The 27,535-nt window shown below is 35.9% G+C and overlaps 1 protein-coding gene across 5 annotated transcripts in view; it reads left to right on the forward strand.

Annotated features, from left to right (window-relative positions):
* Positions 1 to 27,535, forward strand: part of Ae2 (Anion exchanger 2) — a 204,962-nt gene that overhangs the window by 81,396 nt on the left and 96,031 nt on the right. Inside the window, exon 1 of one of the 5 annotated variants that reach the window (XM_065218266.1) lies at positions 21,779 to 22,006. The exons of the other annotated variants lie outside the window; for them this stretch is intronic. The gene's annotated coding sequence lies outside the window, so the exon portion shown is untranslated. Of the gene's footprint in view, positions 1 to 21,778; positions 22,007 to 27,535 lie in introns of those variants that run through there. 5 annotated transcript variants of the gene reach the window in all.

A 27,535-nucleotide genomic window follows, 5' to 3' on the forward strand; every position in this document is an offset into this window, starting at 1 on the left:
ACATATATATATCGGATAGGATTACTAGTTAATGCTAAGTGCTCAGAAATGCTTATGCTCATAGATTCTCATACAAGTGTATCCGTGGCATAAGTAAATCATCTCAGCAATCCACGAAAAACCCGCATGAAAAATCCGGAAAACCATTGCCAGGGTGAAACATTTTTTCTTATATTTTTTTATGCTTGAATAAGGTACACCGGGGTAAGTTGAAAAGGAAGGCATAACTATTAGCGGAAGTGTGATATCACTGTGATTGAGCAGAGCAGTTCCAGGCCAAATAGCAAAAAAAAAAATGATTTTCAAACTCGACCTTCTCCGATTTGCATGAAACTTTATATAAATAGTTGCCTTGTATGGTAAATCATTCACATTTCAGCTAAAATTAAGCCATTTTGAATCATGCAAAAAGTTATTCAAAATATTTCAATAAATCCACGAAAACGCCACAACAAATCTAAATGACATCTGAGACAATGTTGTAGGAAGAAATAAATGCTTTTCAGAAAAAATATTAATGGTACAAAAATTTACGAAGTTTTTGGTAAAAAATCTAAAAAGTGTTAAAAACATTAATAACCAAAATTACCCTCTTTAATATTTTTGAACCATTTTTATTAAAAAGCATATTCAAAGTTCTATTTTTTTGTGAAATTTTCAAGTTGGACACTTAAAAATTGACAAAAATCATGGAAAAACTTTAAAACTTTTTGTTTATACAACGTTTTGCAAGTTTTCCCAAATAAAACAATTTATTAGGTCCAAACAATCAAATTGTGTTCAACTATATACCAAAAAATTGTCTAAACAAAAAGTTAAAATATTTGATTAAAAGTTGTTGTTTTATGATTTTTATCAATTTTTAAGTGTCCAACATGAAAATTTCACAAAAAATAGAATTTATCATAATGGATAAATATCATAGAACAAGAACTTCTAGTCAAATGTTTTAACTTTTTGTTAAAACGATTTTTTGGTATATTGTTGCACACAATTTGATTGCTTAGACCTAATAAATTGTTTTCTGTGAAAAAACTTACAAAAACTTGTACCATGATTTTTGTCAATTTTTAAGTGTTCAACTTCACAATACAATAGAACTTTGAGTATGCTTTTTAATAAAAATGGTTCAAAAATATTGAAGAGGGTCATTTTCTGTTATTAAAGTTTTTAACACTTTTAAGGATTCGTACCATAAGTTACATTAATTTAATGAATCTTTTATATTTTTTCTGCAAAGCATTTTTTTCCTACAATTTTATCTCGGACGTCATTTTGATTGGAAGTAACGATTTCGTGTTATGGTTCATTGAAAAGTTTTGAATACGCCATTTTGAAGTTTGTTTTATAAGATTCAAAATCGCCAAATTTTAGCTCAAATGTACATGATTGACCATAACAAACAATTATGAAAAGTTTCATTCAAATCGGAGAAGGTCGCGTCTGATCGACTCGTCATTTGGCGTGGAACTAGTCAGTATAATAAGCACCTATATGCATTTTTTTTTACTGTTAAAACAAATAGTTGGAAGTAGTTATCTTCTCCAAAAAGATGAGTTTTGTATAATTTAATCCAGTGATGTACATATGAAGGCCAGTTAGAGTGATTTCACACAAAATTTCGGTCACACTAATTTTCCGAAATATTTAAAGCATTTCAACTTGCCCCATATTTTTGCAGCCCATAGTGTAAAATGAAATGAGTACAGGAGCAAGTTAAAATGGATGATGATTGTCACAATCTCATTACAAAAAAACAGTGCAGTTGGTTGGAGGACAAACCGGAAATAGTAGTGATTGATGACGAGTAATTGATTGTTGCTCTATCCGATCATTTAAAATGATTTTCATTGTTACAAATTATTATAATGCATAAATGTATTATGCATTTACAGACAGACTGGGGTCAACTTGTTGTAGTAACACTAAATATGTTCATATTGCTAATAAATTACATTTATAATGCGAGTAGTTGTCAACAATTGAAAGTATTTTGTTTAATGTTTATTTTATTGTAATTCCTTGATTATTGTCTGGATGTACTACACTACCAACCGTTCACTATAGTACAGAAACTTCGGAAAAAAGCCCGGAAGCTTTTCAATAGGGCTAAACGAACACAACAGTGGGAACAATATAAGAAATCCCTCACCGCTTATAATAAGGAAATACGGAGATCAAAGAAGATACACTGGAGGCATACATGTGAGAACATTGAAAATACTCCAGCAACTGCTAGGTTGCAGAAAATTCTCGCTAAAGATCATTCCTGGGCACTGGTCTGGGCACTTTGAAAAAAAAAGAGGATGGCTCTTTTACTACTTCTAAAAATGAAACGTTAGAGTTGATGATGAGAACGCATTTTCCATGTTCTATTATTAATTCAAACGAAGACCAAAACGTAACGACAACAGCAATAGGTCTTGTCATAATGAAGTCAACTTATATTGGGTTCCTGGTCATTGCGGAATTGAGGGAAATGAAAGAGCTGATGCACTAGCAAGACTCGGATCTTCCCATAAGTTCATCGGGCCAGAGCCCTTTTGTGGCTTATCGGCTGCATCTCTTAGAATGGGGCTAAAAGCGTGGAAACCTTCAAAAGTGGAGGAAAACTGAAAGAACACTTCTATTGCTAGGCAGTCGAAGCGATTCATTAATCCAAACATTTCTGTGACCCACAAAATCCTGGAACTTTCTAAGAAAGATCTTAGTATATATGCAGGTCTTATAACAAGTCATTGTCCGAGCCGTTATCACTTGAAGCTGATTGGAAAACTTCAAGATGATGTATGTCGCTTCTGTGGCATAGAAAAGGAAGACTCGGAACATTTGCTATGCCACTGTCCGGCAATTTTCAATAAAAGGCGTAAGTTCTTCGACAAGGGGCTGATAAAACCCTTTGACATTTGGGGAACAACTCCCAGTACAGCAGTGCACTTTATTCGAAGTATAATGCCGTACTGGGATAATGCTATTAGTCAAGCGTTGGCGATCACTCCTAATAATAGTGATACGGCATCTTGATGTAGCTGAAGATAAAAAATGGGGAATATATCACAATAGATCAGAAAAATGGTCGCAGTGATGGAAATACCCGACAAAGAAAAAAAAAACCGTACACTTTGGGAGATACTTTTAATCCCGCCAGGAGTTTATGTATAATATCCGCAAAGGGTTATTTTATACATGAATAATAGTGTTTTAAGGATTTTTTTTTACAATTTTCATCGTTAAACTGCTGTATAATAAGTGTTTCAAATAGCCCCACTATATGGGGTAACATGAAATAATACACACTATTATTGTATGCTTAACAAATATGCTTCTGGAAAACTCTTTCATGAAACTGTTGGTGTAAAAACATCTGGTATATCTAAATATATTACTGTTCCAGAGAGCCTTAAATTTCAAGTTTCAAAATACCATTTCAACTTGCCCCGGTGACCATTACTTCTTATCTTTTACTGGTGCAAATTTCTGGTATCTTTTACCGTTTTAAAGTAATTATCGAAAAAATTAATGGACGATTCTGGGCCATTTTAAGAAAATCATTAAACAAGAAAATAATAGTTTTCTTAGAGATCCTATGGCCGGTCGTTAGTATTACCACTGAAAGATAAGAAGTATTCAAGGATGTATTAAATCATAAGAAAATTTTCATAAACCTGGCGAAGGATTTTCCTGATTTTTATTTCGATTTTCCTCCACTGTGATAAATGCCGTTGAAAACATTTTTCAGATAGATAGATTGCTATTTGAATGTATTGATGAGATAATTTTCTTATCATTTCTCTAAACAACGTCATTTCGACAATGAGTTATAAATTATCAAAGTACGAGGTTTTCAGTTTTTTTAGGGTGACTTCAAACTTGTGAGCGATGACATAATTAACTATTTTAATTATTTAAAATATTTTCAAAAAAAATCATGAACGGTGCTTGATGGGTATACAATAAGGGTGCTACTACCACTTTAATTTCAAAATTTGGCCAACCAAATTCTGAGAAAATCAGTCATGATTGTTCAATGTGAATTTGGGAAAATGTAGCTTTAGGTGAAGTTTTATTTTACAAAACTTATGGATCCAAATACTTACGAAGTAAATTTCATTCAATATCTTTCAAATTTTACACAGAAAATGGAAATTTTACGTTAAATAGTATGTTATTTGGGGGGTACCCCCAAATTTTTTATCGGGAGTGTTAATGATTTCCCATAGCGAACAATTTGCAAAGTTTCATGGTAATCTAAAAAGGGTCGAGTCTGAAATTCCGATTTTAGCTCATTGGTCTGGATTTGCCCAAACGACAATCGGTATCGATTATTTTCTTAATGTTTACCTTTTTCTATGACGTGTGTGCACTGTATATGGCCTATAGTTTGCATCAAAGAGCAATGTGGCAGTTCACATTAAAAACTTCCACAAACTGATTGGCAGTCAATTCAAGGCACGGCCACTTAAAATATTTAATTAGCGATCGGAGGAAGTGCTTTGTGTGGTTGAAGGCCCAGCAGATGTCATGGAAGTTGTCTGGCTGGATAACGTTTCTGTTGAGTTACCTCCTGATGAAATGTTGTTCAATAATTTAGACATGGAGTTCTCAGTGATTGACAATTTCAACGTTTGGTTTTAGCAACCTTTTGTTGAAGACTATATGGAGAATCACTATTAAGGTTTTTTTGTTTTTTTTTTATATTTCTTTACTTCTTACTTTCCTCTTGAGTTTTTCTTCTTGTTATATTTTAGTTATATCTACGTATAAAAATAAAAATTTGAATTTGTTGTTTTCAGAAGAATTCTATTTTTTCGTTTTTCAGCGTATTTAGGAGTATTGGAAAAAAACCACGTAGTCAGGTAGGGGGGGGGGGGGAGGGAGTTGCTAAATATCTACGGTTGTCTACGGGGGGGAGGGGGGTGTTGGAAATGGAGAAAAATCTGTCTACGTAGTTTATGGACAGCCCCTAATCTATGCAAATGTGGTTCATACATAGAAAGTTCTCGATTATACAATTGTGTATTAGAACATTAAAATGATCGCATAAAGCTTTATTAGAGACATGTGGTGAACAGTCGCGCAGCGAAGAGGGGGGAGAGGGAGAGGTTTGGTTCAATCATTCTAAAATTCATGATTGTCTTGCGATAGGCTTGGGTGCATAAGATTTGAATTTTCTGAAATGGTTAAAACGGTGTCGAATGTATTACTTATTACTATGGTAATTTATATTATCGGTAATTTTTATTTTACTGTTACTGTATACTTTACTGATTCTACTATTTTTAACTTTGGTTAATCAAACATATTATACATTTAGTTACAGTTAGCGTTGCAACACTTATACTTAAAAATGACATTCACCGTCGCCAAAGAGACGATTTCACCGAACCCATTATGGGCCGGGGACCAACCATAGATTTATGGCGTTGGAAAATCCGTACAGCTTCGGCTATGATTGAATCCAGGCTCCCTGGAATGAGAGGCAGTCACACTTACCACCCAACTACCGGCGCATGACAACCCAACAAAATTGAGAGTGAAATTCGCTCCTAAAAGTTATTCTCCAACGGGGAGCGCATTCTCACGCCAGCTATTATATCACACTCTCAATGTTATTTTTTCGACCCCCTTTATTCTATACCTATATCAAGTTAAACTCTTGAAGCAAAAGTGCCAAAACACTCTTGAACCCCCTTTTTTCCAATGCTCTGGAACAAAAGGTATCTTCATAGAAAAAGTGAGAATGGGAAACCTAGATTACCCGGTCAAAGCGACAATAGCCTCCGCTGACGGGGAAAATGAACAGTCTTTGCTCTTGACATTGAAATCTGAACAACGATATTCTCTCAACCAAACTCAAACCCTTGCACAACATCATTCTCAGCTTTGATGATTTGGGACAGTATGATACGGAAAAGTAATGAGGTCACATGGTTGGCCGACCTTTGAGAATTTGTTTTTTTTTTGGATTGTATTGTAGCTTCCTTTTTCGCACTGTTTTCGCTTACATGGTGGTTAAGATTTTATTTCGTTTAGCGTTTCGATCGTGTCTAAATTCTACCAAAGATACGTTTTATGTTTCGATGAAATCAAATGCTGTTGGCTAAAAATATAAGCTTATATTTTCTTTGACAAGAAAAAAATTAAAATTGAAAATAATAGAAGTTTAAAACTAAATCTGCGATTTTAAACATAAGAGACTAAATTTTAAAGATAAAGACTTTACAATACAAAGTAACTTTAACCATTTGACACGTTGTTAACATATGCTTAATTAGCAAAAGGATATAATTCTAAATGTTTTAAATTTTGTCATCGGATGAAAATATTTCAAGATTTGGATAGTTCAACTACTGACATAGAAGGAAAAGTGATTTTTGAATATATGAAATATGTTTGTGATATTGTTCCACCACTCTAAGATAAATGCAGTTGTTGCGTGCGCCACAGACTAATCTATCTCATGGATGCAGCGGCGCCGCGTTGAAGCTGACAGTGGCATAATGGTCAAGCGGAGCTGTCAATTCTGCCGTGAGAAGATAAAAGTGCAAATCACTCCTAAAATTTAACTTTGGAACATAAATTTGAATTGCAATTAATCCTACTTTAAATTAGACATAAATTAGTATTCACAGCCATTATTACTCTATCAGGTGATTAATTTACAATTATACTGTGAATGTATTGACTAAACATTAAACGTTGAATGTAAACACATCAAGGTCCACCTACAAACCATTGTACACTGTACAATGTACAGTAACACACGGCATACAAGTTTACGTTTAAGATACTATTTGACATAAACATTAACATGTAGGTTTGATAACGTGATCATTCGAGCCAATTTGTGTAGGCAGATCCGGGCGACGCCCCTAAGAAACGCAGACGCGTAAGTTAACCTCTATTTTATTGTATGAATATGAAAACTAACCGTGCTGATAGTATCTCTAGGAGAATTTTAACCGTTCGTTTCCCGCTCGGTTGCCCAATAAACGAGTTAAATTTCCGGAAGTGTTTTCTTTCGTTGCGTATGCAACAGCAGTTGTTTATCTTCAGTAAGGGTCAAGTTAAGGGCAGTGGCGTAACTAAGGAAAAATCATTGGCTTTATGTTTCTTACGAGTGGGTCAGATTCTCCAATTAGCAGCTTGAACCCATCTGGCCGATCAACTAATTGGCCACTTAGAATTTTTGGTTCGCTTATCGAAATCACCGACACTAAGAATAGACAAACCTATTTTCGTGCCGAGTCAACCAATTATTGAGTATGGAGATCAGTGGATCGATTATATGATTGTTACGATAAGAGGTGCTAATATGGTGGGAGATGTCTCTATTGGAAAGATATTCTTTATTATCTATTCTCTATTCCAAGAGTTCTGAGAAAGAGTCTCTGTACTCCTCCGTTTTTGCCCTTCATACAGCGGTTAATTGACGGTGGGTCTTGCACTGATGGTGGCTTTTTATCACATCACATCAAAACACAGCTAAATTATTTTTTTTTACTAGGCATGTTAAAAACTTTGTGTTTTTGCATGAAATATTCACTAAACGTAGAAATTTTCTGTTGTCGTCATTTTCATCGTCGTTGGCAGTACCATTCGCATATAAAAAATAACAATTAACCTCAGAAACTATACAAATTATCGGGTATCTCTTTCGTTCATTACATATCAAACGAAAACTTAATCGTATTTTGTCGTGAAGCGTTGTGGTATTGAGATGCTTGATGACCCGTTTTTCCTTACAGTGCTGAAAATCGTGGGTTTATTCTCAAGCTTTTATTCCTATTCCTTAACTCTCGATAAACCATGCACCTTAAAATATACAAACACTACATATATTCTTTCGGCTGCCGGGAAATTAAATGAGAAATACATAAACAACTTATGCTTTTGGTCGTATCGCCAGCTTGAGGCGAATCCTGACCTAATACCCTACTCGGGTGTCGCTAAGTCGGTGGCCTCGAGTTAGGTAAGTACTACATCCACATTCCCTTCCCTAGTTACGGTAAAGATGGACATGGGTGGGAATAGCGACAGTCATGATTTTGGTATTCTTGTTTAGATTGGAATTATTGCTGAAAGCAGTCTGACTGAGAATTTCAAAAGAGACGTGGGTATCACTAGTATCCTTGTTGTTGATAAGACAAACACGTATTTCATCATCCCAGTTTATTGTCAGACAAAGCTTCACTTATAACATTACAGCCTTTTTAAATCATTGGAATTTGTTATTCATCGAAATCATTGCTATTCATTAGGACAAAAATGATATCTCAATGACGATGCTTGTAGTTAACAATTTACACATATATTTTTAAAAGTTTTTTTTTTTTCGTCTGTTCGGGACATAAAACCACTGCGTCCAGTAATTTTATCTATATCCCGTTCCCTTAGTTTAGTGCATGTCGTATTACTCCATCGCTATTGAGAAATGATGAAGTTTTCGGTTTTGATACAGCCTTCATTGCAAGGAATGTTCCCGGTATTTATACCCTTCAAAGAGTAGTATAAGAGCAACAAAATTAAGCAATGACACCGATAATCACCATGCATCAAAATCCTAGTCTTAACCACTTCAAACTAGGCAACAACGAATAGAAGATTATGAATCACATAGATGAAGACTAACTAACGAAGTTTTTCCTTGTTTCAAGATCATCCTTGGTCCAGGCAACCCGAGGACTTATCACTATTAACAAGGCATACAAAGTAACAAGGACTAAGATGTGTCCCTTTGGTTACTGGAAAATTCTGTTCCTCTTGTTTGAAGTAGTCAGGACTAGATATCGGTGGAAGATCTTACATCCCTTAACGTACCACGATAAAGTGATCTACCCACCTCCTGGGCCAAAAAGTGCTTATTCGAATAACAATAAATCTAAATTAATCGAACCGAAAAGCCCAAATAAAAATTTCTATACTAAAACAATAGAACCCATTGTTTCCATTCAATGAAATCTATTATAGGAACTATACATTGTATTATTAAAAACAATAAAAATACAATCTATCTTATTGTAACGCAAGTAAAAGCTATTGTAATTAGGACTTTTTCAACAGTAATGAGGGGTTGCTAGGTACCGTAACCATGGCCAAAAAATCATTTTGTTTTTTCTCGCACAAATACGATTTCATTACAATAAATTAAATAGTTTTTTATTGTTCCAAATGTTGATATTAAAGTATTCATAGTAAACCTTAAGTGGTGACGATTTGACCAATATAATACAATTACAATAGTGTTAATTGTCAACAATAGAATGTAAAACATTTTATTGTAATTTTATGGTTATTTTTATCTGGTAGACCACTAGACCATGCTTGAAAATATGATTTGATTCTCGGTCCCGTCGAAGATATTTTTGTGTTGCAAATTTGCTAGAAATAAGGTATGAGCTGGGAAGAGAAAACTAAGATATATTAATTTTTATTTTTTTTTAAACCTAAATAGAAGCCGCATTGCTCATAATATTTATTACAAAACATAAAAATAGGCTAGCGTCTATATCCAACCGGAAAATTTAAGATTTTATTTAAGATTTGCATAAAAAGTATACTGATTATAACATGAACAGATTCTATAATTTGACCGTCGGAAGCTTTTTAGAATAATTTTTAGATTCGATGCTGGATAAAGTTTCAAACAAAGTTTGTTTACCCCAATGCTAGATGCTAGAAAATCATCTCTTGATAAAAAAAAAACCTTCTTTTGCCCTTATGAGTAATCCACTAAAAACCAATTTCATAACTTTATTTATGATGGCTACCAAGCCTTTGGAGATTTTCCCTTGTTAAAGAGCTGTTCAGATATTCCTTAAAACTTTGGTTATTAGTTAAGTAGATTTTTATTCTGTACGATATAGTTCATTGTTATACCTGAACTTTGCATGTTTATCTAGGGAATGATTACTTAAGGGGGTTATATTTCAATGGATATTTAGTGGGAATGACACAGATGATGACTGCACATTTTAGTCGAAATGCGAATACAAAATGCAAAGAGGAATTAAATACAAAATAAAAACATTTTTTCTCTTATAAGTATTCCATTAACAACCCTAACCCAAAATTGTTTGTACGCTACAGTCCATTGTAAGAACTGCTATTACAGTTGTTGCAATATTCATACTTACATTTATGAGCATGTCATTTATGTTGCGTGCAGTAAAAGACGTACTTAGAACTAAATTTTTACCAACTTTTAGTATATTTAATATAAATGTAGTAATGGATTAATACACATTTTAATCAATATTGTATTTATTTTCTTTCCAGGTATGTTCGCATGCGTATCTGTTGTTCAATAAAAATGATTGATTGAAATCTGTGGTAGGTAAACTTAAAACAGTTAAAAGGTTATCATTTGTGCCCAGAAAAAGATGAAAAGGGAAGAGAAAACGATGTATCATTATTTTTTTCTTAGTCATCATTCAGCTTCTGGGATTATCATTATTATAATTCTCAAAACAACGACAATTTTTCTTTAAACTTCACATATAGGAACTAACAGTCTGATATGCAGTCTAGCTGGACAAAAATAAAAACTCCTCAGGGTGACGTTGTAGGTCCGGTCTAGAAACTTTTCGGATTGGAAAATTTCTCGCCTTCCCTGGGTTTAGACTTTAATTGTACTTGTCACACAATTATATTAAAACATAAATTGAACAGGCTTGATGTCAATTAATAACTGTGGAAGTGCATCTAGAACACTAAGTTGAGAGCACGAAATAAGGTAATAGGGGATAAGCAATGAGCTTGAAATGCGAAGAAGAAGAGCATCTATTATTAATGCGTACAGAATGTCAAATTCCAAGATGAAGACAAACGATACCAACCACGAATCAGTGATAATTGAATTGTATCACAAGCTTGACACCTTTGTCAGAAAATAAATGTAGTCGGCATACAAATCGAGCGCGTAATATGATTTACGAACCTGGCGTCTTATGCTATGAAAGTATGAAATCCAGTTGTATTTACCTAGGCTCCTTCTTATCTCTATTCAGCATTCGACATCTTCTTCTTTTTGGGTATATTACGTCCCTATTGGGACTTTACGCTGGCCCTCAACTTAGTTTTCTAGATGCACTCCCACACTTGTTGATTGAGAGCTTTCTTAGCCTGTATTTTTGCATTATTACTCTATGCCAATGGAAGCCCAGAAATTTATCAACCCGAAAAATTCCTAGATTGGACAGGGAATCGAACCCGCCACCTCCAGTATGGGAGCATTCGACACGCAGACTCCCAGTTGCCTGTTTTCGGTTAGGATAAGACGATCCTTTCCACTCATTCGTATTCTGCAACGCTAAGGGGTGCTTGAATTGAAATTGCAATAAAGTGGCCCTGGCACCGGATTGTCAAGAGTAGGATGAATATGTTTTCTTTTGCGCGGTTGATCGTAATTGGGATTTGGCATTAACTAGATGTACAAACAACCAAAAAGAACTCAACAAAAATTGTCTATTTGAACCGTCGCTATGTTTCTTATCTTACGGTCAATCCTTGTGCACACCTTCGGGTATATGCCTTTGCAATCAGTTGTGGTAGCTAGTGGTAGTAGAAGGACGAAAGCGTGATGAGAATCTTAATCCGGATGTCAAGCTCACCAAGTTATTATTCCATTCCTACCTTTTTCTTGAATCTCTGGTGTGAAAATGTAGGAAATGAAATTGACGATGAACGGGGCCTTGCTTAGCCGAATGCATTATGCAGACTTTGTGGGGGACGGTTTCGATTCCGGGTACATTCTTTGATTTTGCCAGGTTAAAATATGTCTTAAGTGACCAAAACAATCGATTTTTAAGAAATGGCCGATTTGTACTAGTAAACACGTGTTAGTATAAGCATAAGTAAACACGTATTTCATTAGTAAACACGTATTCGCATTGGTAAACACGTGTTGAGTTGAAACGTTGCTGTTTGCAAATAATTGAGGTCAAAAGATGGATTTTCTCGAAACACAGAGTTGATTTACGGGTTCCACGATATATCCGGACTGGATAGACCAAATTGGCTGAAATTTGGGATGAATACTCACAAGATGTGTGCATGACGAAGCCGGCTTTTGAATTATTTCAATACAAAAATAAAAAAAAACTGGCTATTTTTAATATAAAGTAACATACAAATATTTTTATTACTTTTTAAATCCACTGTTCAAAAATCGGCCTTCGTCATACACACAGGACCTGTTTAACGAGTCTTCACCGCAAAAATGATCCGATTCTGTTAAAGCAGTGATGAGATATCGTGGGACCCGTTTTTTTGAAAATCACTAACTTCAAATAAGAGTATCGCAGCAGTTTTGTTACCAAATGTCTTCATATTTATTTTGTTTTGAGTTGAATTATATATTTTTATGCCCTGAAAACAAGTTCAATCAAATTAATCGTGCAATCTGCAAGTCATACACTGGCGAACGTGCTTCGTTTCAATGTAGAACACTCAAAAGCTGCAGGTTTCGCCAGTTAAGATTACGGTAAAACGTATAACATTTGTGCTTAGTGGATGTTGAGTGAAGAGATTCATCGTCGATGTGATCAGATGCCGATATCAGCAGAAATTCGAGAACATAAGGCTGGAAGCAATATCTTCATGGCAGTGCTGGATCATGCAAGATATCGCAGCAGAGAAGCCTCGACAAAAAAAAATCAAAACAGTCGATAGTAATTTGAACTGATCCCAGATCAACAAGACACAAGCAATCTATTGCCCATGATGGAAATTTTTCGCGTCGATCATATCCAATAGGAGTAAACTTGCTGGTTTTGAGTCAGAGAATTGTCAAACTTCGAGCCAGTTAAGCATGCAGTTTTGTTATAAACGATTACAAATCTGTATCTGTGATGAGATCAATCAACAGGCTTATTTTTCTTGTTCTTCTTTCCCTCTCATGGTCCCTGTTGAAAATTACAGTCCCGATGGTAGTTTTGCATGCACTCGTAAATGTTAAAATCCACCAATTATAATCTATAGATCTGTACAATCCACATTTTCAATAAAAAGTAGTGGAGGCGCATGATGTTTAGTTGATCATACATTCAGTAATGATGGTTTTGTGTAAAACTTCCTTCAAGTTTTCCCGGAATAGTTTATTACCACGGTTCCCGAAAATAAACAAGCCATCCATTTTCTTTGTATCAAACTTCATTTTACGATAATTGGTTGCTACTCACAATCTCTGCCTAATCGTTTCCCCGAATGTCACACTGTTGTGTGGGTTTTGACGCTCCCTCCGTAGATGTCATTGGTAGTCGCACGTTTTCCCATTACCTTCTCGGCTACCGACCAGTCATGGAACGCATCAAATCCCGGTTTCAATTTGCCGGCACCTCGGGGGAGCAGTGAAAAGAGCTAACACATTGCCCCAGATAGAGCAGTAACATGTAGGGGATAAAAGCCCAAAATGCACCACGAGGCAAAACGCCCGATGCGATTTTTCATAGCATTCCCGTTTTTAATTCAGAAATTTGACAAGCCACAGTGCTAGTTTAGTACTGGCATTTTGGAACAAAATTCTCAGAATTGAGAGTGGAATAGGTATGGAAAACCAAATCTGGCATTTTTCCCGGGGTGCATTTGTCCCCTGTTCTACTCTACCTAGATACAGGTTGGCTCTGGAGAGTGTCAGTAAACATTGAACTTCTGACTTTCCCCTAGGGGTACTGTATGGGTGGTAATCGACGGGTGCTGAGATAGTAGAAATAGAAATCAAAAATATTCACCCGCCCCCTAGGTTGACTGACTGAAGAGAGAGAGAGAGAGAGAGAGAGAGAGAGAGAGAGAGAGAGAGAGAGAGAGAGAAAATGGAAGAATATCTAATAGTGAGAAATCCACTCGCTGAGAGAACTAGACCAGCTGAGCGAAAAACGTATGCATTCGATGTTGAGGATTGACGAGCAATAGCAACAATCAATATGAAACTAACGATTTTAAATTGGCTCACCACTTTAGTAGCCTATTGGTCCCAAGCAAACGATTAACGTACCCTATTCTAGTTGAAATTCTATTACTACACTATGTTTGTTTTGATTCGCTATGAAAGTTTGACAGATAACATCAGGGGTGTGTGGATTCATGCAGAACATGCAGGGGTGAGTGAAATAGCTTGGGACTGCTTGGGACCGTTGTTCTGGTACTGAGTGAGCCAAAATAATAATGATTTTCTTCGGGACCCAGTAGTCTTAGAGTTACCTCTATGGTAATAGCAACAATCAATACGAAACTAACGATTTTAAATTGGCTCACCACTTTAGTAGCCTATTGGTCCCAAGCAAACGATTAACGTACCCTATTCTAGTTGAAATTCTATTACTACACTATGTTTGTTTTGATTCGCTATGAAAGTTTGACAGATAACATCAGGGGTGTGTGGATTCATGCAGAACATACAGGGGTGAGTGAAATAGCTTGGGACTGCTTGGGACCGTTGTTCTGGTACTGAGTGAGCCAAAAATAATAATGATTTTCTTCGGGACCCAGTGGTCTTAGAGTTACCTCTATGGTAATAGTGCGTTCAGACTACAGAGTTATAACATGTTATAGCGCTATCTTGATGGTGGTTTCAGTGTTGCAATTATTTGACAACCGTTATAATATGTTATAACTGCTCAGTCTGGACAGCGCTTAGGGGCTGTTCATAAACAACGTAGACTCTTGGGGGGGGGGGGGGGGGGGGGGGGGGTGACAAATGTCTACGGTCCATAGAAATTTCAAAAAAAAAATGTAGGGACGATTGTCTACGCGGGGGAGGTTGGGGAGTTGGGGGGTTCTAAAACTTCTAAAATGGGTCTACATAGTTTATGAACATCCCCTTCAGGCAGAAGCGGCACCGGGCAAAACTTCCCCTTTGAATTTATACGAATCCAGGATTAAGTGCAAAACTGATGGGCAATCCAAGTATTTAATGGAACCACTCTACTATGCAAGTTTCACAGCTGTCAAGTGCCGCAAATCATTAATAAAACGCATGTACTCCTGAAATATATTTCTCCTATATTTTTTACGTAATTTTGGTAAGCATATTTACAAAGATATTTATTTACTATTTGTGCAATATAAAAAAATCTAATATTGACGCTTTGGGACATGTCACAATCACACCTTTGTTGTGGGGCATACTCTAGAAATACTCAGAGGGAGAGATGGGCGGAGAAAACAAAATATGTGGCAGCAGGAATTTGTACCTAAATAATCATGCAACTCTTGCTAGAAGCTAGCATTTCACATGACTGTTACTTTTGATTCGATTTGCGTGCAAAATAATAACTGATTGCATCGGAATATTTTGCACATTTCTTGGTGCAATTAATTAACCAACTAAGATCAATTAATCAATAGAGTTAGAATATTGTTTTTTATTCAAAACACTAGTTGAATTTGAGAAACACGGTGATTGGAGGTTCTGATGATTGAATTCTGTTCGATTGCAATACTATCAAATTTAATCTAGTAAGAATAAGGAATCCTCGGACAAATTCTAATAGGAATGTTCCATTGGCTCAGATTTTGACAGTTCATTTGGCTCAAATCATTCCTTTCGCTTATCTCTCCCTCTGAGTATTTCTAGCATACTATTCTTTTGTTGTTGGGCCATATTATAGATAGATGGGGCATTTTGCCCCGCGTAGTTGAACAACCTACACCCAACTGAGGGATGTAAGATTTGCTTACAATTATGTGGGATTCATCATCAGAGGATGTTAGTGGAGACTGCATGAACCGAGGATGCGATATAACGAGCTGCTGTCCAATGGAAGAAAATGGAGAAAGAAAAATGTGGAGAGTATTAGTTAGTGAAATTAATCATGTCGAAAAAAAAAGTGCCGGCTTGGGGACACGACCAATGAACGTTGCGATTATCAGGCCTATACTTCCTCCACTGCTCTCTCCATGATTCGGGATAGGGTTAGGCAAAAAGCAAACAAGAGGGCTTATTTCCTCGCATACTCGACTTCGCTTGCATTTCTGCTGGAGAGAATCGAGGCAAGTGTGTACGTCGTTCTACCATGTTATACATAACAATCAAGGCAAATGCTTGCTTGTGTAGGTGAAAGCATATACAGAACAGAGGATGTTAGTAAATGGAACTAACATTCATTGTAATAAATGTTTGGTTTGCGTGTAGGATTTTGGCATTGTCGAAAAATGTTTTCACACTTTTACTGCCACTGAAAAAAACTTACGCAAACGGATCTATTGTAGGTGGCCCCTTAACTCCTAAAGCAACGGATATACGTGATTGTTCCGTAAATTAAAGAGAAAACGGTTAGCCGCTTTTCCTTAAGAGTGTATTATACCTGTTTGCCCTAACTCCAACGGTCACACTTTTCTTACGTTTTAGATATTGTTAGAATTACTGAGACACCTACGGTATTTTGAAATGCAGCGTTTCCAGATAAACTAATTAAAATTACTTACCATTTCCCCCAAATTAGACTCTGTTATGGCTACTATGAAAATAATCCAGTAGTTAATAGTTATTATTTATAATCATCCAAAATTTATAAATACAGTGAACTTTCTACAATTCAATATTGAAGGGATCGGAAGTTATGGAGTTATGGAATTATCGAAGTATGGAATTACGATCCCATACAAAATCGCTATCTATTTTTAGGACAAATTCTTTCGTCAACACTGACACTGACACGCGATGAATAATATAATCAGAACAGGTGAAAATATTTTCCTCTTTCTATGTTTCAACTAGCATTAATCTTTTGAGAGTTCCCCAATTTACCACTAGAGGCTTAAACGATCGCTAAGTTTCTATTGGATTCGCCTTTAAACATAAAAAACGAAGGATACTCACATTTCTACAATGTTACACAGTTCTATTTGCTGAGCGCCAGGTCTCATTAAAATAAATTTTAAGTCTACAGCTATTTTAGAGGAAACAAAATCTAACAATGATCTGTTTTTCCACGCGGCCACTAATCATTTGACAACTAAATCATTTTCTTTTTGGACTTTTAACGAATCTTGGATCACCTCAACTAGTTCTTGTTCAGTGTGTTCTTGAATCACCACTACATACAAAAAATTTTACACGTTTGATCGAAGTGTTTAAACACTTGATTTTTTAAATGCAGAATCACATTTACTTTAAGTGTATTTCACCTTGGTTCAATGTGTTATACACGTTAATTTATAGTGTTTCAAACTTTGAAATGTTGAAAATCTTTCTATTCAAGTGTATTGCACATTGAATCACGCTACTGTTCAAAACAGATGGATTTAAAGTGTTTTGCATTTCAATACGATGTGAATTGCTTGCTCAAAAAGGTAAACATCGAAAACAAGAGTTGTGACTTTATCCTATCAACCCGCCTCATATATGAGAACAACCGTGGCACAGTGAGATCGAACCTCGGATCGAACAAAGACTCTGGCAGCAGCACACCCCAACAGTTCATGATCGAATCCCAAATCAGACTCATTTTTTTTTCCTCTGTTCGGGACATAACACCACTGCGACCAGTAATTTGATCTATTGTAGTATATCCCGTGTCCTTAGTTTAGTGCATGTCGTATTACTCCATCACTATTGAGAAATGATGAAGTATTCGGTTTTGATACAGTTGTCATTCTTGCCTTCATCGCACGGAATCGATTCTAACTGAAAGGTTCCGCTATTTATACCCTTCGGAGTGTTGAAACACCCTTCAAAGGCGCGCCCCTTTGTCAGTCAAAATTGGATTCCTTAACAACAAAAACAAGCTATGAAACCGATAATGACCATGCATCAGAACCCTAGTCTTAACCACTTCAAACTAGGGAACAATGAATAGAAGATTAGGAATCACATACATAGGTGAAGACTAACTAACTCATTTTTTCCTTGTTATCAAATGACTTATCACTATCAACAAGACATAAAAAGTAACAAGTGTTCCTTTGATTACTGACAAAAACCTGTTCCCCTAGTTTGAAGAAGTCAGGACTAGGAATCGGTGGTAGATCTTACATCCCGTAACGTACCACGAAAAGGTGATCTACCCACGTTACGGGGCAATCAGACTCATTAAAAAGATATGTGATAGCTCTGGCCTCTGGCAGTTTTGTTTATATATTTGTCGATTCATTTTTAGAGTCGGTAAAGTAGAAGTCGATAAAGTAGAATATTGTAAAATATTGAACTATGAAGTGCAAAGCTATTGATATCACCATATGAGGCACATAGAATCCAAGTGTGTCATAATTCAAATCCATAGTGTTCAGGTCTGGTTCATAGCATAAGATTCACACATGAAATGGATGTGTTTCACAATAAGCGCAAAATTAAGTGTGAGAAACATGATAAAGATGTTTGGAATTTTTTGAGTGTAGTTTTTGTTCACTAACATTTAGCGATAGTCGAAAGATATAAGTAAAAGCTGAATCTTCCTTAGGCTCATAGGTTATTTCAGGTGAAAATTGAACCGCTGGATGAATTCTAGTTGATGATAATGGACAGCTGCTGTTCCAAACATTCCTGTGATGGCTTTTCAGGCGTGGTTGGAATAACTATTGTATCCGACCCCCTTCACTCTTTGGAATTTATACAGATAACAGCGCCAAACGGTTTGTGACGGGGCACCGTTGAACTGCAGCGTGTATACATGTACGAACCTACACCACTGAGCGGACGGTACAGCGTAAATCAGCTTTCGCTTGAGTTTGCATCGTCGGCGTTGACGAATACCTTCCTATGTTATAAAATAGGAAAGTAATCATTATTCCAACGTCATTTTAGAATAGTTTGCATTCTGCGTTGACATATTTTATTACGTTTGTTTAGCAATGATTTCGATACGTTGCATTTCCAGTGATTCTTTAGGGAGAGGAAATGTTTTTGTCCATCTTTACTTCTATGCGTATAAATATTATTTTGAGCATTAGCTTCGCAAATTATCAGATTTACATCTTATGATACCGACAATTTACGAGGTATCATGTTATTGTGTGTTGTTCTCAAAGTTCTGTGCAAAGTTATTCTGAATCGGATTTTATATTTTTTACTATATTCGGGTATATCTTTTTTATTAGAAGAGATACAGACAAAAAATTTCGCTATAAAACACTCGTCTTAAAGAGTTTTAAAATTCTCTAGAAAATGACTTTCATGAGAAATTTCAAATAAAAAAGTTATTGGCAAAAGATGAATTTCATAGTACCACCCCAACAAACATTGAATGTTGAATACGAGCTTATTCAGGCAAAAATAAGCTTCTTCAGCTAAAAAATGGCTTATTCAGCTGTTGATCAACTCAAATTGTTTGTTGGGACACTAATGACATTTTTATCTGTATCTCTTCTAATAAAAAAGATATACCCGAATTTAGTAAAATATATGAATAAATTCCAATTAATTTTAAACGAGTTTAAAAAATAACATACCTCCAATTTTTTCATATTATTGAGAATAACATACACCCTTTCAAATGCCGTAGAAAAACATTTTTTTTTGCCCCAACCAGAGATATTAACATTTGAAAAGTGCATATTTTTAGTATAAAAACGTCAATAACTCTTGATCGGCGAAAGATATTGACAAGCAAAAATTTGCGCCTTCTTATGATCTAAAAGTTGTTTGTAGACACCTTTACTGAGAAATTCGAAATAAGAAAACTAGAGCAAAACAACTGTTTTTTTTTTAGAGCCACCCTAACTCAATTCAAGAAAATAGCTCTAAATCGGCCAATTTAAGAGATACAAAAAAGTTGTTTTCTACAAAGTTGCTAGAAACTAGCTCTGCTATAACTTTTCCGGAAATATGTACCATAATGTATATCAATTAAAGAAAATAGCTCTAAATCGGCCAATTTAAGAGATACAAAAAAGTTGTTTTCTACAAAGTTGCTTGAAACTAGCTCTGCTATAACTGTATACCATAATACCAAATACCAAACAAATAAGTTAGATTTTTGATTTTAATGATAATAGGAACCACCCTAGAATTCATTGTCATAAAAATGAGGGCATAACTATAACGATCAACTTTGTAGTAGAGACTTTTAGTCTAAAGTTTCAATTTCAGGCTCAAAACATATCATTCCACCTAAATCTGCATTCTGGACCACTGTGCACCGGTTGATGGATTAATTAGGGTTTTTAAGCGATCAGTTTTGTGGATATCCCTGTTGGGATTAATACCATTCAATTTTGTTATACATGATTAAACTTTTAAATCTTCAGGATGTATTGTAGATATATTCTAAACACATATGTTTTTGTCCATTAAAAGGTAAATTTACAATTTCGAACAATAGAGTTTATCAATACATTTATCTTTTTTTATGGTTCACTTATGGTTATTTTTCAAAAAGGAGGCTGACAAAATCGGGTCATTACTGTTGTCACTTTAATACTCCTGGGTCATTTGTGACCTGTCCGGTGTTGAGATCAAGGGGGGGAGGTGGCTGTCAAATACGAACAATCGTCGCCTACCTCGCATAACTGGTTCCAAACGTAAACAAGCCATAAGAAACCTACAGCGTTTGTTTACGTTTGGAACCAGTTTCATACAAGATGATCAGTAGGCTGATTTGACAGCACATCCCCCCCCCCCAGGTTGAGATTTGAAGTCGTGACTTTGACGTGAGACGTTTGGATGTTAAAACCACTATGCCATTACGCCGGGGCCGTCTCCTTGACTTAGCACTAGCTTTCATTTTTATGCATATTACAAACTAAAAACCGCGTAGTTTTCTTTCTCAAAACATGGGATGCATCCTAAGTTGAAGAATTATTACCCTGTTTTTGGGCAACATTACAGCTAGGTAAAAAAAAATCGTACGCTTACCCTATATGTGTTGAGAATCTCAGATACTACACACTTAGAAATAACTACTTTTACACGAGACGTAATCCATATTTAACGTAAATCATGGAACGTAAACCATCATTTCATGTAAAATTAAGTGTTCTCAAACCGAAAAATACGCAAGTCTACGAAGAGACTTTCTCGTTTCTTTCAACTTATTCTTATGTCAAAAAGGCCGCTTACTTGTGTCGGTCTCAGGGAACCGAAATTTACATGACATTTTCGTAGTGTGTATGTGCTACAAGCCAAAAAATTCTGAATTTTACTGGCGATGTAAACATCCATGCATGCAAACATTCATACATGTAAACTTCCTTTTCACGTAAACTAGCAGCTTGCAAGAAATGTTGCAAACAAAATTGGACAGTTGCATACAATATATGGAATATTGCATGACATGTCTCATAAATTTATACGATCCATGATCTAAACTTGTATGATATATGACGCTCCATTTATGTGCATCATAGTAACGGAAATTTACACTACCTTTTTTTTAGCTGTGTAGCATTGCTAAATAAGAATTTGTTTTCCTTTAATTTTGCGTGGCAAACTTAATGAAAGTACAGAAGCACCACCTTGTCAGAAAACCTTAACCACCTTTTGAGTCAATTGAATTGATTTATGCCCAATAAATTAAAGATTTTCAAGGAATTCACCACCCATTTCCATATTTTGTGAGAAAATTTTCCATCAACATCACCGCGAGCACATGGTTTCTCCACGTGGAAAAATTGCGAGTGCCCAGTAGAGGTACCATTCTAGTTTCTCCTGCTGCAGATTTTACTCTCTTTCTCAGGAAGAGTTTTCCACAACCACCACCAACAGCAGCCGCACATCACGCGAGAGAACACGAGGATGAGAGAATTCGGTGAGCCATGACCCCCAAATCAAACGGGAAAGCGTCCAAGCCGAATTTTCCTCTCCTCCAGGAGCGCAGATATCATTGAAACTCGGACCGATAGACATCGTAGCGTGATTCCGTCGCGTGCCAAAGCTGTGTGTTAGTAAGTGTAGTGCAGGTTCTAGATAACTGGACAGCTTCGCGAATATTGGCATAGCATGTGGAGTCTTTTCTATCGCTGATTCGTTATCGTGACGAGGAGAGACTCGCGTGTGGGTGGAATCAGCTGCAAGGTCGTAGTGGATGCAAACAGTTCCCAGGAGGATGCAATCGATGAGCGGAGAAGAAATGTAGCTAGACGAAGAATATACTTGTGCATTAGTAGTGACCTGGCCCCTGGAAAAGTGAAAATTCTTCTCCAATGAATGCGTTAGAATATTGTCATCACTTGGCATGGCAGGGAACGCTTCTATTTTTAATTAATTATAAACATTCAACTAATATATCGGACGGTCCCATGGAAGGAATTAATTTTCACAAGACCGTTTTTGAGAATCATTCCCAATGGCTTGTGTCGGTGCGTTGTCCCTTTCCCATCTCCTCCCAGCTATGCTCAAGTTTTTGGGACGGGGTGTAAATCAGGGTAGGGTGGGTTGGGTTTGCCGAATTCTTTTGATATTGATATGAATGAGATGCTCAATTAGGTACCCGTTTCTGGTTGTTGTTCGTTTTCACGGGCTATAAATTAATCAATAGCAGTGATTTCTATATTGCTGTCACGTACAAAGGCATGAGTGGAAGAGCTTAGCAAATTTATGGCAGCTACTGAACCGGTGATCACGAAGCATTTACTCCTATCACGATACGAAGCATCCTATTTCACGGCTAGTCACTTGTTTTTCCGACCAAAGTGTTTTCATGCTGGTTGTATTTTATTTATTCACTACTTAGAATATGTTATGCCCCGTTTTAATGTTACTTCATACCATTGCTCCTTATGCAATAGGACAACCTGTTTGGATGTTTTTTCTAAGCATTTCCAGAACAAAGTTATTGGGTTCATGAAGTATTACGAACATATAGGTAGGTGACTTCCATTAAAAAAACACAATTTCGACGAAAATGCAAATGGGACCGACTTGCGATGAGCGGCAGATTATGCCTGTACGAAAAATTCCCTCGAACTTTATGATGGAAGCATGGGTTGATCACGATTCAGATTCGTTTCGCTAAGATTGATAAACTGCGGAAGCGCTGGGATTTAATCGCTGTACAAAGTTTCTTTTTTTAAACGTGTTTTTTTTGTCAAACTGCTTTGATTCAAAATATCGATAAGAATTCATACTCAAGGTGTACGTAGATTAAACCTAAAACCGAATGCTGATTATTATTTATAAGATAACGACGCACATAATTTGATTTAAGTATTCGTCAAATGTCAAACAAACGGAAAAATATGAAATATGCCCTTGAAGTTAATTTTATTTATAGTGTCATTTAACCTTCATTAGACAAGCTTTTGTAATATCGCTATAGCTTTAATATTAGCTTATTAAGTTTTGATCTATGTGCATGACATTATTCATAAGCTAATATGCGTAAAACTCTCTCAATACAACAACTACTACTAAGGTTCACGCATATTGCATTCGTTAATAATACATTGCAGCAAATCTAACAGATAGACAATAGATTTGGTTGCCATTTCTATGCAAATTTATGCGATTTAGTTACGATGGTGCAGTACATTTCTTATTTTTTCTTTGTTGGATTTTGATAAATAGTAGGGATGTCTATCTTCTATCATAAATTCCATAAAAATAGGACCTTGATATTTGTTGAAAGGGGCCATTCAATAGAAAAGCTAAGTTAGGTTAGGTTAGCTTTATTAATGAGACTAATAAATACAAAGGGCACAACTACAAACAAAATGTTGTTTACGCTTGGTTATGCATCATTAGTACAAGCAAAGTGTGAAACCTAAGAAATCAAAATTGATGAAAAATTACCATAGTTCAAAGCAAAAATGACGTTTACCCTATGTAGTTCAAAAATGACTATATGCATTTTCCGCATAGCATTGCTTATCGCGTAACTATTCTTCAAAATTCACTGCGACACACCACGAAGAGATAGTTCGAAATTAACATTTATCGAAATTTTCAATTGTTTACAAACATTTGAACAATAAGCAGCACCCTTATTTGTAAAATAAATGAGTTATACGTTAAACGAATAATTACAACACTTACATAATTGTCCGCACAATAGAACAATACTTTTGTATGTCTTCGAGTAAAGCTTCCTTGCAACGAGCATACTACCTACAGTCAAGGCTGCAAATACTCATTTCAGCTAAAATAATGTTTTTTGGAATAAAAAAACTAAAAGATGTTATGATGGACATGTTTTACTTGTAACTTACAAGAAGAGGTTACAAAGTATGCGTTTGAAACATAAAACCTGTAAATTTTGCTTTCTATGAGTCACAATCAGCGATTTGCGAATTAAAGAACCCCATTCAAAATATGATAATAGCATCTAATTATTTCATAATTAAAAAATAAAATATTGTTTTAGCTGAAATGAGAATTTGCAACCTTGCCTACAGTCACTGATCAAGATTCACCCTAATCCCATCTATTGAATAGTTGAGACAAATTCAAGCTATGAAACTGTGTTTAAAATAGTTTACCAGATCTTTTCCAAGGCTTGTATTATACAATGTTCTAACCAGCGTTGATAGTAATCGATAACCGTCGATAACTTCAGTGTTATCAGGTGAATTACCATTGCATACGTTATTGACGGTTATCGATTAACAATCCTGATTCTAACCTGGGAGATTCGGAGTGATTTTTTTCAATGTTGGCTGTGCTGAAATAATCGATTCATCGCCATCAGTTGATAATCGATTCATCGCCATCAGTTGGCAAACGCTGTCAAATTGCTTTTATCGTATAGCTCAGTCGTAACTCTTCCATTGTTTGTTTAAGTTCGGAAATTCATGAAAGAAAAAGTAAAATGTTTCCTATCTGATTGTAGTATTAGTATGCGTGAGCGAGCTACCAATTACGCAAAATCGACGATCAAATGCGTTGTTTACAAAAGCTGATACGTCCTTTCGAAACAGTTATCGAGATTTGTTGATGAAAAAGTTTACACAAATATTGTGGCCTATATGTGCATTACATCACTTCGTACACATAATGATTCGAAGAGGTGAACTTGAATATGTTTCATATTGATGGACAGCAATACTTGTCCTGATTTCTTCATATCGGGAGAGTAAAAAATTGATTCGAATTGACTGCTCAAAATTGGTTCAACTTTGGGGTCTGTCTCCGCATCACCCAGGTTCTAACCGATAACTGAAACGTCAGCCAAGAAGTAGAAATTCTGCTAAAAATCATCCTATCTAAAGTAATAAGACAACTGTAGTTACTGTTTTTGGCGTTCATATGGGCTAGAAAATCAACTCAAATATTTAACAAATGTTGCGTTACTTGAAATGTACAATTCTACTGATTCCTAGGGTTAATTATCCTCCTGATTACGAGCAAAGGACTGCATGGGTCCTCAAGTGCATATTTTTTGTCTTGTTTTCCGTGCTAAGCACCAATGCTACCGACGCCAGGGAGACAGCTCCCACACCTGGACCCTACTTATCGACCCATCAACTCATGGACCGGGGACCAACGGCTTTACTTCCCTCCCGTGATCAGAGATGTTATGCCTCAGACAGAACATGCCAGTTCAATAGTAGCCATTTGGTGTGCCCAGGACCAGGGTTGCTTCCACTCACTTGCTATAAAATTTTTTGATATAATGATAAATATGTAGGGAGTAACGTGTTTGTTTGACTTATAAAACCTGTCAGTTTTGCTATCAGAGCGTCAGATTCGTTCGCGTTCACTCAGAGTGAGCGCTCAAGAATCGTCAAATCGCTGATTGTGACGCATTGAAAGCAATATTTACAGGTTGTATGTGTCAAACACATATTTCACGACCTATTTTTGTAACTTCCAAGTACTTATTATCATTATAAGATCTAATGATTTCATAATAACGAAAAACAATGTTTTATAGCAAGTGAGTGGATGCAACCCTGCTCAGGACCACACTGGCCATATCTAGACCTGACTAGGGTCAAAATCCATCCTGCGATACCTTAAATAACATGAGAATTCGTCTATCACCTTACATGATATGAGCACTTTTGTCGGAATTTCTATTAATCTTAGTAAGAAGGGGCAGATCTCACCATGATGGATGTTATATTTGTTCTCTATAAAATTATGGGTAGGACAATGCTTTGACTGTCCCATACAGGTATCTTTGTGCGCAGGACATGTACCACCATGGACCTTCCTTAGCTCAGTCGGTAAAGGTGCAGCTACAAAGCAAAACCATGCTGGAGGTGGCTGAGTTCGATTCCCGGTCTGGTCTAGGAATTTTTCGAGTTGGAAAAATTATCGACTTCCCTGGACAACGATTATGATTTTATTTGCCACACCATTATACTAATGCAAAAATGGTACAGGTATCGAAAGCTCTAAATTAATGACTGGAGGAACTGCAACTAGAACACTAAGTTTTGATCGCAGAATAAGCTTATATGTTATATGCAATAAGCTTGAAATGCAAGGAAGACGCAGAAGACATTTACCACTGACTCCTGGCGTCAAGAGTCTTGACTACCGAGACATTTGTTCAGGAGACAAATTAAAAGATCATCAGTATAAATCTAGTAAACTGGCCCTGGTGAACACAGTTTGGTAGTCAGCTTCGTAGAGCTTCTAAGAGCATTTATTCAGATCTTATTGAATCGCAGGGGAATTGAAATAATATATTAAGAGTACGTATCACAAGGGAATGTTTAGAAAATTTAGCGATCAAGTCTTGTTGACCATGTAGATAAGTCCAGCGAGCTAAGGTCATCCGGAAGATCATAAAGAACGATCCTATAAGTTGCAACACTTTAGTGGCTAAAATTAATTTCTGTAATTTTACTACAACCACTCTGCATCAAGTTTTCTGGACTTCGGGTGCAAACCTAGGGAACTTACACGGGAAAATTATTTGATTTGGAGAAAAAGTCGAGGTAGATCTCGGAGAAATCCAGAGGTTGATGGCAGGTTCAGTGCTGGTCCGTAAGACTAAAGCGGCCTTCCCTAACTGAAACTAGGTCCCAAAGTCTTCTATGGCAGGTCCAGAAGATCCCCAGTTTATTAAGCCAAAGTACGACAGGCTGAATGGGTCACATGGTCGAAGTATGATAAACCGACTGGGTCGTTATGCCGAAGTATGTTAGGCCAAACAATTTTCCCGTGTCGAAAATTTGTGGTTCTTTCGATGGATACTCAAGAAATTCTTTTGAGAAGTTTAACGCCAACTGACCAATCGATTTAAAAAAGAAACAAAACAAAATTCTAAAGGTTTATGTTCTACGATTTTGGTGAATTTTAACGGACACAATAGCATTTTCAGAAAAGTTAGCATTTTTGATGAGCTTTAATATAATCACAAGAATAAAAAATCTTAAAAATGTTTTTTTTTTACAAAAATTTCAATTTTTTTTCAAGTTAATCAGTTCTTAACAATGTTGTCTCAGACGTCATTCCGATTAAATGAACCGTTTTCGTCCTATCATTTATTGAAAAATGTTGAATTGAAAATACGCCATTTTGAAAAAATAGGGGTGAATCAAAATGGCTGATTTCCACCACAAACTTGGTTCATTACCCCTAGCGAACAATTATGCGAACTTTCATGTAATTCTGAATTCATTTCTAGGAGTGTTTTTCTTCTTTTTAACATGATAATTCGATCGAGTAATATTGTTCTTCTGATTACTGGATTTATTGGTTATTTATTTC

Source organism: Ochlerotatus camptorhynchus, unplaced genomic scaffold (genome assembly GCF_037179485.1).
Source record: "Ochlerotatus camptorhynchus isolate MF236.1 unplaced genomic scaffold, CSIRO-AGI_Acam_v1.1 ptg000008l, whole genome shotgun sequence".
NCBI lineage: Eukaryota > Metazoa > Arthropoda > Insecta > Diptera > Culicidae > Ochlerotatus > Ochlerotatus camptorhynchus.